A 15,568-nucleotide genomic window follows, 5' to 3' on the forward strand; every position below is an offset into this window, starting at 1 on the left:
CTACAGGACAGCTCTGCTCCATCATGTGGGGTTGCTGAGTCAAGAATCGACTCGGCAGTACCTAACACAACAGGATTAAAGGTGACTTTTAAAATATGCCTTTCGGATCATAAAAATCATTTATGGATTATTCATTTTCTTCATACTTTCTGTATTTTTCCATTTCCCACGAAGATCATGTTCTCCTACAGACTGAACCACACACACTGAGGATGCTGTGCGCTCATGTCAGGCAGGACTGGGAGAAGCTGGGGGTTCAGAGCCAAGACGCAGCCACTGGGCCGTTGCCGTGGTTTCTGGCCACAACGGCACTGCTAAACAGTCCCCTAAATACTAGCTGCACTAACAAGGTGGGTTTTGAAGAAAGGAAGGGATCCCGTATCCAATGAGGAAGTCTGTTCTAACATCCCCACCAACCTCGGACAAGCCCGGGGGAAGGGAAAGGGAGTCAGGCACCACCGAAGCTGAATCCCTTGTCTCCAGGGCCTGCTGGAGGCCAGGTCAGGCCAGCCCAGCCACGCCCTGCTACGCAGAGCAGCCCTCCTAGCTCGGGGCCACAGATCAGACTACAGAAGAATAAGCAGGAAGGAGCACACAGTGAGGAATATAGCTTGAGAATCAAACGGCCATATCTACCACCCTGAAAAATTCCCTACCAGATGAGATACCAACACTAACATCAGCGGGCTACACACAGGCACCCACCAGGGACGAGAAGCTGCAGTGTTAAGCCTGGAACGGGCCCCCTCAGACCCCACTCTCTTTCCACAGTGACCTCACACTACCCGCCCCCCACCCCCGGCCGACATGAAGGGAAACTCACGGGTCCACAACCTATTTCCCCTGGGAGAAACAAATCTCATATAAGAATCAGGGACCCTGAAACTACTACCCTGAGATAACCTTAAACCAAAAATATCCCCCTAAGTCTTCTTAAAACCAAACAATAGTTTAGCTTGACTAGTAGAGAAAGTCTGCCTTGAGCATTATGCTCTTTTATAAAAGAGCTATCTACCTGGGATCAAACTGACAACAGCGACTGGAAAGGTTAGACAGGAACCTTAGGGGACAGTGAGTTTATGTAAATGGAGGAGGAACAACTCAGGAAAGGAGGCTGAGAATGGCTGCACAGCTCGAAGAATATAATCAATGTCACTGAATTGTACATGTAGAAATGGTTGTCCTGGTGTATGTTTCTCTGTATAGTCTCAAAAACAGACGCAATTTTTTAATTAAAAAAATAAGAATGAATCAGGGAGCCAGGTAAGGCTTTAGAAGGCTTCTCATGCAGAAATGGGGAAACTGAGGCCCAAGGTCACCCACCCATCAATGACAAAGCTGAAATCTCTCTTGACTAAGTGCTTTCCACACCCCCCCCCCGAATATGTTCACAGTGGTGAAATCCCACAAACAGTCTGATTCCCACAATCGGACGGACAGTCCCTTCGTGTCTGAGCAAAGGTCCCTGAAATACAGATGCTGTCTCTCTACTCAGAGGAATCCAGAACAGGCAGAGAAAAGCCCAGCACCAAACTGACCAGGATGGGCATGTAATCCTAACCAGGCCCAGCTCCACGCTGCAACAGATGCTGTGGGGCCTCTCCCAGGCATCAGGAGCCGTTCAGTCCAGTTCCCTTCCAGGTGCTGCAGACAGCAATGCCCGCAGCCAACAGCACGGCTTGCCTAAAAGTCTTGACCTAGGGAAAAAGGACTGCGGAGGTCTGAAAGAACACACAGATATGATGTCCTGATTCACCTGCATCAAGCAAACCGCACTAGGAGTCCCCAGCTAACACACATACACACGGAAGTAATCGCTCAGTTGTGTTTCATTAGTTCTGAAAATACAGACAACCTTTTAAAAAGGATGTTCGTGTGGGTAGTAATTCGTAAATGCTGTCCTCATCCTATGATGAACGTGAAGGCTACACCCATATAGACATTCCAAATACAGTGCCAACAGACTTTCTCAAAGAGTGACAGCTTTAAGTTTTCACTGTGAAATTAGATTCCCTGGACTTGTCATTTCTCAGCTCTCACTAAGCATGCTGCCACCACGTAGGGGGACTCAGGGCTTCCTCCTGCAGAAATCTGCTGACCCAGCCTTTACCTCTGCACCACGGTGCACCCTGCATGCTCTTCTCCAGGCACGAACACTCATACACCTTTCTCCCCAGTTTCGTTTCTTCACATATTTCAGTTGACATCCACCATGCAAAAACCTGCAGTGCAGGCGAACAACACCCACAGGTGAAGCAGATCTTCCGCTGGTTTCCAAAAACAGCCAGGCCAGTGGTTCAAAGCTACTTGAAAAAAAATCACCCCGTGGATGTTTGCTGAGAAACTAAGCAAATTAAGAGGGGACCTGCGGGAACCACGGAAGTACCTGTTTTTCTTGACGTTAAATGGAGGGTCTGCACTGCATGTCTCCATGATGGGTTTTGTTTCTTACCCCAACATTCTGGGGTTAAGCCTGGGTCAAAAATATTTGGCGGTGGAGCGCTCCTCAGGGATAAATGGGAAGAAACTGCTGATACACACAACAACTTGGATCTCAAAGGAAACAATGCCAAGTGTGAGAGGCTGCATACTGTGTCATTCCATTCCTGTAACACTCTTGAGATGACGAAGTTATACAAAGGAGGAGTGGCTGCCAGGGGTTAGGAGCTGGCAGGGGGCAGCAGAGAGGTGGGGTGGCTGTAATAACAGAACAAGGGAAGGATCCTCGCACTGGTCAGTGGTACATGCAGGAGCCACGTGGGACACAACTGTGTGATGAAACCGCACAGATACATACACACACACACGAACGAGTGCATTTAACATCAGAGAAACCCAAGTGAGACAAGTGGGAACGTCCCAATGTCAGTTTCCTGGTTGTGATACTGTTACTGTAGCTTTGCGATGTCACCGCTGGGGGAACAAGTTAGGAGCTAAGGGGGTCCCCCCCCCCATTTTCTTACAAACCACAAGTGAATCTACACCAAACTGTCAAGCTGATTCCAACTCACGGTGACACCACGTGACGGAGCAGAACTGCCCCACAGGGTCTCCCGACTGTGATCTTTACGGGAGCAGGTCACCAGCGGAGCCACTGGGTGAGTGGGAATCCCTGCTGAGAATCGCGGTCTCTAACAAGCTCCCAGGTGACGCTGATGTTGGGGATCAATGCTGAGAGCCACGAGTACGGCAGCAGTTCTCACCGAGGATCTTCTTAAACTGCAGATTCTGATCCGATGTATGGTGGGGGGGTAACGGCAAATTCTCAGCAGGGGTTCACCTGAACAGGGGTTCACCTGAACAGGGGTTCACCTGAACTGGTTTGAATCCCGGGTTCAAAGAACTGACCTTTCGATTAGCAGCCCTGTGCTTAACTACTGCACCACCAGGGCTCCTTATGAGAATCTATAATTCCCTCAAAATAAAAAGTTTCATAACCAAAAAAAGGAGTAACAAGTAGGTCTGCCCCCACTTTTTTACTTTGTTTGGAATACTGCAGGCCATTATGTGGCACTGCCCTCTCTGTGATGGTGATGTTTACCTGCGGGGAGCTGAGCAGAATCGGATCTACTGACACTATGTGCACTGCGCTGGGATCCGGTTACTGAGGCTCCCCAAGGCCACGAGCCCATCCAACCCGTCAGGAGCTCACTCACACTCCTGAACCCTGACCTTCTCCACTACTGCTGGCAAAGGTGCTAGATACGTAAGTCTATCCTTGGGGACAGGCACAACCGCCACACTCTCCCCTGCTGCTGCTGGAGGCCAGGCCTCCCTAAATCACATCGGACAGAGGGCACCTTCCCTGGCCCAAACTGGGCAGAGGCACCCAGGGAGAAAATGAGAGAAGAGAGAAACCAGTGCCAGCGCTGGGCGAGTGGGCTGCTGTGCCTGGCGCTCCAGGACTCCTTGGCCTGGCCTGGCTAAACCGAACAAAACTACAGCCAGTAAAAGCAGGCTGGAGGCTGGGCTGGTCCGTTCCCAAGACCCAGCTCACTCACAGAAAGTTCTGGAGTTGGAGCGTCTTCAAAGGCGACCAGGGTCAGGTGAGCCACCTGCCCCAGAGCCACCTCACAGGTAAACCTCTGCCTCTCGGGCAGCCTGGGGAGCTGGTGCCCCACTCTCCACATCAACTCTTCGTGGTAGCACTTCACCTCACCGTATCAACCTCACTGTCTTTGTGCCACTCTGAATCCATCTTGAGATCCCCTCTTCTCTCCCTTTTAAAGAGAGCTGGCAAACTCACTTCCTGGTAACTCCCTGCTGATTCCAAGAATCCAAAAGAAGAAAATTACAGGAGGGGCTGCGGTTTCCGCCTTTATTGTCTTCAGGGCTACAGTCTTTTCCAATTCATCTGACCAGGAGTTTATCTTGACCTCTCTCCCAGCAACAATCACAAAAGTACCTCCCTTTCCCCTCAAAAAGTGCCATTAGGTACAAGTGTCCTGACGAAAAATATTTCAATAATAACACCATTTTCTTCAGCTCCTATAAACCCATAAAGAGCCACTCACTCAAAAAGCTGTACCGCATTCAATTCACCAACACTGCCCAGGCTTGAGAGTTGCCAGAGAGAACCAGCCAGAGACTTCCAGATGAATAAAAATTACATTCTACAGAAATTAAATACGTAATTTGATTAAATGTTTATGTCTTTGTGATGACATTTAAAATAGAAGTATTCATTTTCTTTTTTAGAAGGAAAACTCTTTCAAATATAATTTGAAGCTGTCAAACTAATCTTCAGCCAGAGATCTTTTAAATGTCACATAACTTCGGAAGGGGATGGCAGTTTCCTTTTAAATATACAGTTCCAAACAGGGAGGACTGAAGCAAGAATGTATGAAAATACACCACTGGCATTTATCCCAATTAAGTATAACCCTCTACATCCCTCTCCTCCCTCTTGATTGATTTCCTCAAAGGACTGCCACAGCAGTCCACAGAAAACAGAGCACCGTGCCCGGCGTTCCCCATCACAAGCCCCGAGCGGCTAGTGACGCTGCTGCTGCTGCCGCCTGCTAGTCGTGGGGCTTGGACACCAACTCACATTCCTACCACCTTAAGGGGGCAGAGGTACGTAAATAATTCTTACAGAGCCCCTCCCCCACCTCACCCCCGGCCCGCTGATGAAGACCATGTAACCGGATTCTGGCACGCCATCAACAACCCAAATGTTAGACAGTGTTAATCAGATTCCAAGAGAACCTCCGGACTCATCCTCCTAAGTCAATGACCTACATATTCAATTGCTTATTCTGTCTCAGTAGCAAACACCATGCTATATTTAAACACAGAGCAGATACATGTTTCTTCCGAAATGCTTAGATACACATAAGCCTTACACTCCAGCCTTCCTCTTCTCAAATTAAGGGAAACAAATCTTGGTTGGTATCAAGTGTTCAGGAACTCTGAACAGACCAATATGGCCCAATTTGTCACTCTTTTAATGGGGGTGGGTGTGGTGGGGGGTGGTGGTGGTTGTTGGACACCGTTAGTTGATCTCGACTTACAGCGACCCCATGTGACAGAGCAAAACCATCCCATAGGGTTTTCTAGGCTGTAATCTTCACGGGAGCAAATTGCCATGTCTTTCTCCCACGGAGCTGCTGGGTGGGTTTGAACCGTCAATCTTTCAGTTAGCAGACGAGCACTGAACTGTTTGCTCCAGCCAAAACCAAACCAAACCCACTGCCGTCGAGTTGATTCCGACTCATAACAACCCTATAGGACAGAGTAGAACTGCCCTGTAGAGTTCCCAAGGAGCGCCTGGCAGATTCGAACTGCCAACCTCTTGGTTAATAGCTGTAGCACTTAACCACTATGCCACCAGGGTTTCCTTGCACCAGCCAGGCTACTTAAATATAGGGTTGCTATGAGTCAAAATCAACTTGATGGCAAGGGATCTGGTTTCTTGTCTGTCATGTTTGTAAAAAAGCAAACATCATCACTGGAACTTAAGCCACGTCAAGCCTGGTTCATTACTGCCTCTTCAGCACCTGCTGTCAGGAGGGATCAGTCCCTGAAGAAGGACATCATGCTTGGCAGAGTACAGAGTCAGCAGAAAAGTGGAAGACCCTCAACAAGGTGGATTGACACAGTGGCTGCAACGATGAGCTCGAGCATAACAACGATTGTAAGGATGGCTCAGGACCGGGCAGTGTTTCGTTCTGTTGTGCACAGTGTCGCTATGAGTCGGAAACGACTTGACCGCACCTAACAACAACAGCAGCACCTGGCAAATACTAAGTGCTCAAGAAAATAGAGACCAAATGACTTCAAGATACTCAAGTGTGGGTAACCAGTAAGACACGGTCAAGACAGCAACAGGGATACGAGGTCTTTCTAACCTGGGTACTGGGGACCGACATCTGAACACGGCCAAGATGATGGTCAAAAGAGGGGTGCGTTCAGGGTCTGCACTAAGAATGGGAACCCTAATCTGAGGGGCTGTTAACTGCCAATCTCTAGATAATTTCCCCAAATCTGATAAAGTTTGGGCAAGTCACTCCCCACCCCCACCCCACCCAGTGCTCAAGGATGATCTTAACAAGGTCTGAAGTTGTAGTTAAGGCAGAATGTTCCAGAGACAGCAGAAAACACCATCAGGACCCACAGCACAGAGGCAGTGACCATCTATCTAAGCTGCACCTGGGGGTGTCAGGGAGCGGCCAGGGCCATGCATGCCACTCTAACACCAGGGGGCACCACTCACATGAGACTGCAGGGCAGGGAGTGGCCTGGGAGAGGGCCAGGGTGGGATACACTGCACAGCCACAGGCCAAAAAGTTAAGAAGCCTCAGCGGCAGGCCCTTCTTGCCCTGTCCAGTCTCGCGGACTTAGACCAGTCACGTAGTCTCTAAGGTACTAACTTCTCGTGGGTATGGGAGAGAAATGCCACCTCGGAGATACCAGGATTCTGACTCAAATTCTCATCCCACCTTTAAATGGAGGATCATCAAACTCAATGACAAAAGCCAGCTCTCAAAAGAACGCCACCGAGTGTGGAAAAAGAACAGTTATCAGGGAATTTCTCTCCTTTGGGTTCAGTCAAGTTCCCTTCCTCGGGGGTATACTCTACTACCTGGCTGAGAATGGGAAGGGCAGGTAAACACCCACCTGAGAGGCCAGGCCCCATAAACCCACCTGCAGTGAGTCCTGAAGATGCAGACAGGAAGTCAGGAAGCTGTGATGGGCTACGCCCACAGATCAGTAAGGTGATTTGCTCGTTCCTCCTTGGCCTTACTGGCCCTTGGCTTGGTTCCCGCACCCGGGGCTTCCTCTTTGTCATCAGCTCAAGGCCAGTCTGTCTCCTAAACTCAGAGAGCGAGCCGCCCAACTTAAGACATCTGTGTTCACATTAACTGTCCTAAAATTTGGGGTTGCTGTACCAGCATTTCTTTTATCAACTCCGGCCCTTCTCAATCTCATCACTTCTTACAACATCCTATTTCTTGAGTGCTCAGAGTACTTTCTAGAAAGAGGTAGGATATAAATAAGTAACAGGGAATCCAGAGGACACACCTTAGCCCTATAAAACAAACCTCCGAAAGCCCTGGCCCTAGGTGGACTTGGGGAAGCTGGCAGCAGCCTCCCCAGGACAGCGAGGCCAGCCCGCCCAGACTGTTTAGGCTCTTGGGCAGCCTGCTCAGGCTGTGGCCGACCTGGGGGTAGCTGTCTGGACCACCTGCACTAGTGACCTCATACCAACACCAACTGAAAATGCATGTGCTGATCATGGGTGGGCTCCAAAACCAACTTCCATCAGTCGTGAACGCAAGAACGATGGGCACAGACGTTCAAAAGACCCAGGAACTCACCACACTGAACCACCAGAGGCCCTGACTCTTGCTCTCAACTTGCTTCTGTAGAACATCAATGAAGAGACCATTATTTTGGGGGAGAGGAAGCTGAGGAGGAAGAAGCATGGTCCAGTGAAAATCAGTAATCATCCCGAATACCCAGGAAAGCCAGAAGTAGCCCCCTCTAAATAAAGGCTACCTTTTCCAGAGAAGGCAAACTTGGCAGCCCACCCCTAGCAAAGCCAGCTGTGCAGATGCCCAGACTTCTTTAGGCAAGTCACTTAACCTCTCGGAAACTAACTTCTCATAGGCTCAGGGGAGAAATGCTACCTCAAAGACACCATGATTCTCTGACTCAAGCTCTCATTTCACCATTAAATAGGCAGTCAAACTTAATGGCCAGAGCTAGTTCCCAAAAGAATGTCACTGAGAATGGGAAAATGTTTCCCACCCACTTCATAGAACCACCTCCACACAGAAATTCTGTTAATGGTTCAAAAAGTAGCTCCCCCTTCCACACATGGTGGTGGAAGCATGCTACCTTCTAACAGCTTTACAAAGCTAAACACACACTGACTCTACAGACCAGAAATTCCACTTCTAGGAATTTGCCCAGGAGAAATGGAAACACACGCTCACAAAAAGACATTACCCAGGAATGTTCACAGAGGCTATATATATTCAGAACAGCCAGAAACTAGAAACAATCCAAGTGCCCACCAATAGGCAAATGGATACACTGTGGTGAACATACATACCACGGAATACTACTCAGCAATTAAAAAGGAACCAGCTACTGATGCAGACATGAAAAATCTCAAAAACATTATTTGTACACAAAAAGGTACACATTGTATATACAACGTACATACGCAAACACATTAACATATATCATATATACACATGGAGCCCTGATGGCACAGTGGGGTTAAGAGCTTGGCTGCTGACCAAAAAAGGTCGGCAGTTCAAATCCACCAGCCAGTCCCTGGAGACCCTATGGGGCAGTTCCACTGTCCTACAGGATTGCTATGAGTTGGAATCAACTTGACAGAAACGGGTTTGATTTTTGGGTTTATACATACACATATACTATGCATATATATTATGCGTAAATATGTTATGGATATCTTATGTGTGCATTTATAATATAATCTATATGTTTATTAGGCACTATTATATGATACTCAAAAACAGGTAAAATTAATCTATGGTGGAAAACAGAACAGCAGCTACCTAGGATCTCCCTGGGTATTCAGGGAGGCGGGAATGAGGACTGACCGAGAAGTGAAATAGGGGACTTTCTGGGGTGCTGATATGTGCTAGGAGCCCTGGTGGTGCAGTGGTTAAGCGTCTGGTTCCTAATCAAAAGGCTGACTGTTCAGATCCACCAGCCGCTCCTTGGAAACCTTATGGGGCAGTTCTACTCTGTCCTATAGAGTCACTATGAGTCGGAATCAACTCGATGGCAACAGTTTTTTTTTTTTTTTTTGGCATGTGCTACATATTGAGGCACCTTGCAGGAAGCCACCCAGGTGTGTGCTTTGTCAAACCTCATTGACTGACACATTTAAGGTCGAGCCATTTTATTGTTCCTTACATTCCTTTCTGGCCAATCTCCACCTCCACCCTTTACGACACCTCCCCAGTTAGGTTTTGCCTCAAAGGAAAGCAAAATAAAAATAACCATGAATTGTGTGGCTAACTGACTCCACGAACAACTGCTTCCTTGCCATGAGACCAGAAGAAATGCATGGTGCCTACCTACCATTACTGAATGTTTTGATCAAAGACTCTGTAGAAGAATTCTGATCTAAAGGGGGAAATGCAGAACTGAACTTCAAATTCTCATGGAATCCAGGCTTTCTGGAGTCACTGAGGTTGGATGAACCCCCAAAACTATAGCCCTGAGATAATCTTTAAACCTTAAACCAAAAATATCCCCTGAAGTCTTCTTTAAACCAAACAGTAGTTTAGCTTATTTAGCAAAGAATGTCTGCCTTGAACACTGTGCCCTTTTAAAGAGCCATATGAGATCAAATTGACAACAGCAACTCAAAAGGTTAGATAAGAAGCTTGGGAAGGCAATGAGTTCATGTTAACAGAGGGCAACAATTTGGAAAAGGAAGGTGAGAATGGTTTCTCTCAACTAGAAGACTGTGGTCAATGTCAGTGAATTGTACGTGCAGAAATTGCTGGATTGGTGTACGCTCTGCTAGGTACATTCTCAACCGCAAAATAAAGTAAAAACAACCTTATTACCATTTTCCAAGCTTCCACCATGCTCTACATCACTGCTGGTAAAGCAAGTCACGTAACGGCCTGGCATACCCACCCACAGTATGGTCCGTATCCATTCAACAATTCCATAAACCATTATTAATCAATGAAAAAACAAAAACCTGAGCAAGCTGACTGCAGGTAAGGACATACACGCTGCCAAGCGTAAGAAGGGCCGACGGTTAGGGTAGACAGATGGAGAGAGTGGGGTGTTTGCGGCAGAATCCAAGGGAGGCGGGGGGCTGCTCACTGTGCAATTCTTTCCACTCTTCTGAATGCCTTAAAACTTTCACAAATAGATTTTGAAAACAATGCCAAACAAAATTCCAAGAGATTCTCCCAAACCTCTGCTGGGGAGCCTTTTGCACACACCAAGACCGGAAGGTCTGTCTCTTAAAGAAGACCAGAGACACCTGTGTGGAGGAGGTCATTCCTTCCAGGGGCTGAAACCCTTCCAGAACCACCCCCAAGTACCTGGGGCACAGGTAAAACGACAACTCCAAACCCAAGTCTGGGCAGTATGCAAGCAGGCCCCTCAAGGTCTTCCACAGCCGACCTCATGAATCCAAGGAGTCCCAGGGCATATTTAGGATTGAAGGGCACCACCCTGGGAATTAAGCCCCAGGGCAGTGATATCTGCAAAATGTGGCGTCCACAGCACTTGACAGAAGGGAAAACATTCCCTCCCCAAGTGCAGGTACACAGGGTTTCCAACCCTCTCTCTCAACCTCTTTAGGGGCAGTGCAGCCTCATGGCCACTCTGAGATAAGCACATACCACCCCCAAAGAGCAGAACAGTTACCACGGACCCATCTGGAAACAGGCTGCAAAATGCCTCGCACCTTGAACCCAGCTGCTGTTAAACGCTGGGTCCGTAAAGTCAGACTTTTCCATCTGAAGTTGCGTTCCTAGGCAGATCACACACGGGTGGCACTTAACAGGCCCATCTTATTACCCAAGAGGCTTTTAAAGCATTAAGTGTAGAAAATACACGCAACTTCTGGGTTAAAATACAGCATGTGGACACTCGGAAAGGTCAGCACGGGACGCTGCAGTAAAAGCAATTTAAGATTCGCTGTGCTATAAGAGGCACCACAGCCCTTGACAGAGTCCTAGATCTCCTATCCGGAGGGTCCTGAAGTCACCAAGCTTGGCCTTTCTCCCGTCAGAGGGAGGCAAGCTGCCACCCTTGGGGGAAACGGCTTGCTATCCAAACCGGAGGAAACGCTGGGCGCCAGCTCCTCTCTGACCCACTTTATTTTAAACTCAACGTGTGTTAGTTCAGGTCCTCCAAAGAGCAAATGCCAAGACAGGATTAGCTGTGCAAGGCTTCTTGGGAAGGGAGCCAGAAGGGGCTGGGAGAGTCAGACCCCACGGAGGAGGAGCCGGGACACGGGCTGGGTAGAAGTGTCCTGGCCTGCTTTGCAGTTCACGGCTGAGGGGAATCCTTGGCCAAAATCAGCCATCAGGAGCCCCACGTCCCCCACCTGTCTCAGTATCCCTCCTGCATTCATCACTGGCTGGGACCAGCCCAGGGAATGCAGTGATGGAATCTGGTCCCGCACTCAGGACCCAACAGTTGGGGCCAATTACATTCCCAGAAGCAGATCAGAGATGCACATTCCTGTAGGTGCCACACTATACCAGTTCAGCTACAATTTTACAGGACTTCCCTCCATACCTCTCCAAAGTTTGAGAATCAGGATCTCAGGGCCACCTGGCTGCACCCTCGGCATTCAGGCAGATGCCATTCAACAGGTGTGAGGCACCTTGCAGGAAGCCATGCTGAAGGAGCTTTCGGGCAAGCAGAGGCACAGGGGAGGCTCCCCCAACAAGAGGGAAGGAGGGACGCAGCAGAATCTACAGGACTTAACAAATAAATGGACATAAACGGGTGAAGAAGTAAAAGCCATGAGGTGGAGGCTGGTGAATGGAGAAGGTGCTACTTTATAACTGAAACAGCATGAGATAAGGAAGAGGACATAGAGGTTGGTTTTGATGGACTTAATAGTAAATCAGCTACTCAAACCCACAGTATTAATTATGTTAACACTATCTGCTTTAACAAACCCATAAAATGTTTCGGTTCAACACAACAGAAGTTTATTAGTAGCTCAGAAAAGACCAGGCCAGTATTCCCGACGGGTGGACAAAGCTTCATCACAGGGACCCAGGGTCCTCCCCAGGGGTTAAGGATTCTCTCTCTCCAGTTACCACCCAAGAGGAGCAAATTGGCTAAGACACACTCTTAAATACTTCTGCCCAGAAGTGACACATATTCCCACCCACGTTCCATTGGCAAGACCAATCATGAGGCCTTGGGTGGTAGCCAGGCAGACACTTCCAGCAACAAGTCCCCACCCACGGAAAGGAAGCATGGATCTTCAGTGGACACCTGGTCTTCTCCATCGCAATTCCAGGGCAGGCTTATTTTGGAAGTAATTATAGAACACAGGTCCCAGGTTATCTGACCTGTGTGCCAAATCTGAAAAGAGATGCCAACAACTCTATAAATACATCTATTAAATCCTCGTGACCATGCAGCACACCATTAAAAAACAAGTTTGGTCACGACTGGACTGTCACTGGCCAACAAAAATGTTGAGCAACTGTCCCTTGGTTAGAAAATACTGAACTTCAAAACTTTAAGGTTTGCAAAATGCTTTCACGTTCATCAAATCTAAGACACCATCAAATCTTAGACCTAGCATTGTTTTGTAAACCACTAAGAAAAGTAACAGTCAAGTAAACAGGCATGCGATCGATGTCAGGACACAACGTGATTCCATGTTAAAAACCAATGGAATACGGTGTTGTCGCCGAAGTCTCCCAATAACTCTGTACGAAACAGTAACCGCCATTTCACAGATAACGACCTGGGTTATCTGTGAATGGGAGCTGGAGGTCACACAGCTGGTGAGGAGCAAAGTATTGGGGGGAGTGGGGAGGTTCAACCAGGCTCTGACTGAGCACCTGGTGGGGATCAAGACGGCCGAAGCGGCCTCCAGGGTCACACCGAAGATGAAGACCAAGCCAGGCTCTAACATTCTTACATCCACACAGGTTCTGATTAAAATGCCAAATCAAGCACCTTGGATATAATGTTCTCATAAACTCACTTGAATTAAAAGAACAAACTCCACTAAAATATGGATTTTCATCCACACAGCACTTTACCAACAAATTCCACAACATTCAAGTGAGAACAGATGTACTGAAATATCAAAAACAAGAGCCCGACTTGGTAAACAGTTGAGCGTTATTTCCACATCATTCTAACGAATTTAGTTTCAATGAACACGAATCAGCAAACACTTTAAATTTTTTAATGGTATGGTGCAAAAACGATGCTAAGAATGACGGCCCCAGCAAACGAACCCCTTTCAAAGTGACAGACGCTACAAGAGAAATTTCAAAAGGGATGATCCAGTTCTAGGGACCCCCTCTGGCTTGTACAGTTGACACCTGGTTCTGGACTTGCTTTTCATAGAAAGCTCCTTCAGTGGGGGTGGGGTGGGGTGGGGGTGAGGAAAGGGACTCTAGATCCCTGGATCCTGCTCCTACTTCCGGCAGGCACAATCTGACACCAGGTGTCTGGAGTATGGAAACAGGCGCACAGCAGGTGGGCCAGCATCCATGGGAAGATGTCTGGTCACAAGTCTCTAACCATCTCAGGACGCTGAGAAGGATCTGGATGCTTGGGGAGTTACCTGGGGAAGGCAGATGCAGCCAAGGTAGGCAAGATCTCGGCCACACCTCGGGAGCCCCACCCACCTGTCCCCCACACACCACCCCTCGCCCCATCTGTTTCAATCCTGTCACCCTGTCCAGTAGATTCTGACTCATAGCAACCCTACAGAACAGGGCAGAACCACTCCATAGGGTTTCCGAGGCTGTAATCTTTATGGGAGCAGACTGCCAGGTCTTTCCTCCAGTGGAGCAGTTGTGGGTTCACACCACCAACCTCTCAGCAGCCCAGCACTTAACCATTACCTGGGATAAAATCTCAGCAAACAGGTTAACAAAGCAGGACTGAATTTAAGTGTGCAGGGACCAGGCCTGACGTTTAAACCAGAGGGCAGGTAAGCAAATCTGAGCCCCTGTCGGGGTACCTGAGGGGAATCTGGACAGGTCACGGAATCTGCCCCTTTCCTTGTCTCCATCTGCAACTGAAGGCTGCAGCTACACACAGTTGGATGCCACTGTAAGCTGTAAGTCACTATAGGAAGACTGGAATTTTGAAACAATGTTTTTGCCTTAAAAATAATAAGCCAAAATGTAAAGATTCAACTCATGATGCTTTTAGAAAAAATCCCAAAGCCTAATAACCCCTAAAGCACAAGTGGAGTTGTGTACAGTCACAGATGAGTGTGTCTTCCCATCTCACCTCCTGGCTCCTCCCCTATTCCTACCTGAGTCCCTATGGTGTGGAAATCCACAAATGACTAATTGAATCCTAAGTGTCCGGTGTGCAAACAGTTAATGCGTGGCTGCTAACCAAAAGGTTGGAGATTTGAGTCCCAGAGGTGCCTCAGAAGAAGGGTCTGGCGATCTGCTTCTGAAAATCAACCACTGAAAACCCTAACACACATGAGGTAGCCAGGACCCGACAGCAGCTGTAAGTGTCTGGCAGGTAGTTTCCCTGCCTCGGCTCCAAGACTGGAGGAGCTGCTTTCACAGCTGATGAAGTTGGTTTCCAAAAAGAGACAGCACAGGTGTGATGTGAAAGCAAGGAACAAAGGAAAAACCCCAGACTTTCTGAAAGTACACAATCATGGAGGGAACAGATGCAAACATTCCAAGCCCTGTCCTCTTGGGGTGGGGGGGGGGGCGGTGGCAAAGAAGCCAGCCCCAACTGCCAGGCCCACCAAACTCTCTTTAACCAACCCATCGCCCTCGTTTCCATTCCAACAACCACTGGATCAACAAGTTCCGACTCCCAACTCACAGGTGGGCTCGGGGCGCCTCCTACCACCCAGAGTCCACAGCAGTCAAACCGGACAATCAAGCCTCTAGCGCACCCACCTGGGGCCCGCTCACCCGAGCTTGACAAGGCTGCAAGTACAGAACCGGATTGAGACCCTGGCCTCCACGTGGGGAATTCAAACCTAGTGCCGGGCCCTCTGCTTCCCTCCAGGCCCCTTCCACCCAGATGGGCAGAGAGGGCAATCACTGTCTCCCCTTAGTTCTGAGCTCAAGGCCAATCCTGGTACCCATGGAGGGACTGGAATTGGCTAGGCCCCAGGTCCCATCAGCTGCTGTCCTGTGACTCCCACTGCAGTGGACAAGGACAGCCTGACAGAGGAACAAAAGCAGAGCACCCAGCAATGTCACCCTACCCCACACTACCTCCACAGGTACTCAAAGAAGGAAACCCCGGATCAGACAAGAAGGGCTTCCCCCTCACCTCCCACCCCAACCTGGAAACCAGCATTGCTCCCCCTCCACAGAGACCCTCCTGGCCCAGCCTGCCGGCTCCCTTCTAAGCA

The 15,568-nt window shown here is 48.7% G+C and overlaps 2 protein-coding genes across 7 annotated transcripts in view; both read right to left on the minus strand.

The window, feature by feature from the left end:
• The window catches only part of FAM53B (family with sequence similarity 53 member B), a 533,156-nt gene that overhangs the window by 440,451 nt on the left and 77,137 nt on the right, over window positions 1-15,568 (minus strand). The window lies entirely within an intron of this gene.
• Window positions 1-15,568, minus strand: part of CTBP2 (C-terminal binding protein 2) — a 165,057-nt gene that overhangs the window by 120,315 nt on the left and 29,174 nt on the right. The window lies entirely within an intron of this gene.

Source organism: Elephas maximus, chromosome 16 (assembly GCF_024166365.1).
Source record: "Elephas maximus indicus isolate mEleMax1 chromosome 16, mEleMax1 primary haplotype, whole genome shotgun sequence".
Classification (NCBI taxonomy): domain Eukaryota; kingdom Metazoa; phylum Chordata; class Mammalia; order Proboscidea; family Elephantidae; genus Elephas; species Elephas maximus.